The following is a 4,961-nucleotide window of genomic DNA, read 5'->3' as shown; positions in this document are numbered from 1 at the left end:
TGTAATAATGGTAATATAAGAAAAGACAACAACAATGATAATCATAATAACAATAACAACGATTATGAAAAAAGAAAAAAAATTATGTTAATGATAATAATAATACGTTAATCATAACAAAAGGAATTACGTGTCTGTGTAGTGATGATGATGATGGTGATGATGATAATGATGATGGTGGTGATGATGATGATGATGATGATGATAATGATGATGATGATGTTGATGATAGTGATAATAATACTGATATCAATAATGATAATGATAAAAATATAAATAATAATGATGATGATAAGGATGATAATAATTATGATAATGGTAATGATAGTAATGATAGCGAAAATAGAAATATGATAATAATAGTGAAATAAATAATGATGATAGTAATGATAATGATATAAATAATAATGAAAAAATAGTGATAACAATAATGAAAAAAATAGTACTGATAACATTAACAATGATGATAATTATTTCATTATGATTATGGTAATGATTATTTAAATTCTAACGGTAATAACCAATAATGAAAATGATGATGATGATGATGATGATAATAATAATGATGTTGACAGTAATGATAATGATAACGACAATGATAATAAGATGATAATGATGATGATAATAATAATGAGGAGGAAACGATGATAAATATGCTAATTATAATATTAAAGGTAATGATAACGATACTGATCTGATATGATTACAAAAAAAAAAAAAAAAAAAAAAATACTATACTTACCTGTCTACTGACGGGACGCGAACGCTGGTCGACTGAACGGAAGTCTCGCACGCAACTGACTGAGCTATCGGTGCTCAATTGCTAATAAATTGCATGAGTGTATATTTCAATGATCAATTCAATTATAAACACATACGTAATGATAATATCATTAGCATGTAAATAGTTAGGATAATTATATTATTAAGATGATGATGATGTTAAAATGACAAAAATAATAATGATAATGATAATAATAATAATAATAATAATAATGATAATGACAATAATAACAACAATAATGAAAATAATGATTATAATGATAATAACAACAATCATCATAACAAGTAATGGTAACAGTGATTATGATGATTGTAATAATAGTAGTAGAAGAAAAGACAACAATAAGGATAATGAAAATAACAACAATAAAAACGATGATGAAAAAGAAAAACATCAATGATGATGATAATATTATGATAATTATAACAACAGGAATGACGAAACTACGTGTGTGTGTGTATCTGTGTATATATATGTGTGTGTGTGTGTGTGTGTGTGTGTGTGTGTGTGTGTGTGTGACAATGATGATGATGATGATAATTATAACAACAACAACAATAATAATAATAATGATAATAGTAATAATATTAATAATATTGATATTTATTATAATAGTAATAATGATATTAATAACAACAATAAAATGATAATAATGATGATTATGAAAATAACAATATGTTAATAGTAATATCAATAATGATGATAGTACTGACGATATTAATAATAATGACAAAGGTAATAATGATAATAATGATAATAGCAATAATGATGACAATCGTTTGATTATGATACTGATGATTATAACTGTAATAACCAATTATGGAAATAATGATGATTAAATTAAGAAAATAATAATGATAATGACAATGATAATAACAATGATGAAAATTATATAATGATAGCAGTAAAAACAAGAACAACAATGATGATAATAATGATCAGAATAATAATAATAGTAACAATGATAATAATTGCAATAAAAATAATAAAGGAAAGAAGCAACAATAATGATAATAACAACGATAATAACAGTGATAAAAATAATTGATAATGATAATAATATTAAGTTAATTATAACAACAGGAACTACAATGATAACGAAGAAAAAAAAAACTACGAGTAATGACGATGACAATGATAATAATGATTATCATAATAATGGTAAAATTAACAATAGTGATGATGACGATGATGACAATAACAATGATATGTAATCAAGATATATATCAAGAATGATGATAGTAATGGTAATGATAATAATAATGATAATAATAATGACATCAACAATGACGACAATTGTTTAATTATAATTATGATAATGATAACAATTAAAAGAGAAAAAAAACGATAATGGAAATGATGATAATAATGATGACGATGATGATGATGATGATGATGCCTCTGCCTCTTCCTTCACCCTCCTCTTTCTCCCTCTCCCTCTCCTCTTCTCTGCCTCTTTCCCTCTCCCTCTTCTCTGTCACTCTCTCTCTCTCTCTCTTTCTGCCTCTCTCCCTCTACCTCTTCTCTGCCCCTCTCCCTCTCCTTCTTCTCTCTCTCTCTCTATCTCTCTCTCTCTCTTTCTGCCTCTCTCCCTCTCCCTCTTCTCTGTCACTCTCCCTCTCCTCTTCTCTGCCCCTCTCCCTCTCCTTCTTCTCTCTCTCTCTCTCTATCTCTTTCTGCCTCTCTCCCTCTCTTCTTCTCTGTCGTTTTCGCTCTCCGTCTCCTTTTCCATCTCTCCTTCTTCTTTGCCTCTTTGCCTCTCTCCTTTTCCCATTTTGTTGCCTCTCCCTTTCTCTCTTCTCTTTCTCTCCCTTTCCTTTTTTGTTGCCTCTCTCTCTCCTTCTTCTCATCCTCTCTCCCATCCCCTCTTTTCTGCTTATCTTCCTCTCCCTTTTCTCTGCCTCTCTCCCTCTCTCCCTCTTCTCTGACGCTCTCTTTCTGCGTCTGACTCTCCCTCTTCTCTACCTCTCTCTCTCTCTCTACCATTCTATCTCCTCTGCCTCTCCCCACTTACCATCTTCTCCGCCTACTCTCTCCCCTTTCCATCTTCTGTCCCTGCCTCTCTCCCCTTTCCATCTTCTGTCTCTGCCTCTCTCCCTCTCCCTCTTCTCTGCCTCTCTCCTTCTCCTCTGCCTCTCTCCCTCTCCCTCTTCTCTGCCTCTCTCCTTCTCCTCTGTCTCTCACCCTCTCCCTCTTCTCTGTCGCTCACCCTCTCCCTCTCTCCCTCTCCTCTGTCTCTCACCCTCTCCCTCTTCTCTGTCGCTCACCCTCTCCCTCTCCTTTTGTTTTTTTGACATTAGGGGAAACGTTTTATAGATTTCGTTTTTGCATCGTTTTATTTATTTAATCTTATAGTTGATGTTTTTTAAATAATTTTACTCTCATTTACCTATTGAAGTATCAATAAAAAGCAAGCCTCTGACGCCACAAAGGCAATGTTGACAATCATTTTGAGACAATAAAGAGAGATGGTCAGACAGTCAACGGATGTGTTCCGCTTACCCAGTCCTCCGGAGTGTTTATTTGACCGGCTGTGTCGCCATTTTGTTCTCTGGCTGATGTGATTACGAAGATAAAAGCTAACTACTCAAGTGCCTGACATTCTTTGCTGAGGAGCTGGACATGGTCTCAAGGAACATTTTTATTTATTAAGTCATTGGATTAGTTCTTTTGATTGAATCTGGTTGGACTTCTATTTTTTTTTTTCCTTTTTTTTTTTTTTCTTTTTTTTTTGGTGTATAGGACGTCTGAGTGTTTTGTTTTTTTGTCTTTTATGTCAATATATATTGTTTTGATTTCTGCGTTTTTTTTAGATTTTAGGTTTAATGATGATAATAACGATAATGATATCAATAATAATGAAAAAATAGTACTGATAACATTAACAATGATGATAATTATTTCATTATGATTATGATAATTATTATTTAAATTCTAACGGTAATAACCAATAATGAAAATGATGATAATGATGATGATGATGATGATAATAGTAATAATGTTGACAGTAATGATAATGATAACGACAATGATAATATGATGATAATGATGATGATAAGGATGATGATGATGAAGAAACGATGATAAAGATGCTAATTATAATATTGATGATAATGATAACGATACTGATCAAATATGATTAAAAAAAAAAAAAAAAAAAAAAAACTATACTTACCTGTCTACTGACGGGACTCGAACGCTGGTCGACTGAACGGAAGTCTCGCACGCAACTGACTGAGCTATCGGTGCTCAATTAATATTTAATTGCATGAGTGGATATTTCAATCATCACTAGTTCAATTATAAACACGCATGCACAGACGTAACGATAATATTATTAATGTGTAGTAATTGTGATGATGGTGATGATGAAATGATAATATGTTAGTGATAATAATGATAATGATAATGACATCAATAAGAACAAGAACAACAACAATGATGATAATAATAGGAATAATGATGATGATGATAATAATAATAATAATAATAATGATGATGATAATAATAATAATCATAATATTAGTGATGATAACAATTATGATGATAATTGTAATAATAGTAATATAAGAAAAGACAACAACAATGATAATCATAATAACAATAACAACGATTATGAAAAAAAAAAAATCTATGTTAATGATAATAATATTATGTTAATCATAACAAAAGGAATTACGTGTCTGTGTGGTGATGATGATAATGATGGTGATGATGATGATGATGATGGTAATGATGATAATGATGATGGTGGTGATGGTGATGTTGATGATAGCGATGTTAATACTGATATCAATAATGATAATGATAAAAATATAAATGATAATGATGGTGATAAGGATGATAATGATTATGATAATGGTAATGATAGTAATGATAGCGAAAATAGAAATATGATAATAATAGTGAAATAAATAATGATGATAGTAATGATAATGATATAAATAATAATGAAAAAATAGGGATAACAATAATGAAAAAAATAGTACTGATAACATTAACAATGATGATAATTATTTCATTATGATTATGGTAATGATTATTTAAATTCTAACGGTAATAACCAATAATGAAAATGATGATGATGATGATGATGATAATAATAATGATGTTGACAGTAATGATAATGATAACGACAATGATAATATGATGATAATGATGATGATAATAATAATGA

This window comes from Penaeus japonicus, unplaced genomic scaffold (assembly GCF_977035675.1).
Source record: "Penaeus japonicus unplaced genomic scaffold, GWHDUDI00000001_assembly GWHDUDI00000025, whole genome shotgun sequence".
Lineage (NCBI taxonomy): Eukaryota > Metazoa > Arthropoda > Malacostraca > Decapoda > Penaeidae > Penaeus > Penaeus japonicus.
This window is presented reverse-complemented; position numbering follows the sequence as displayed.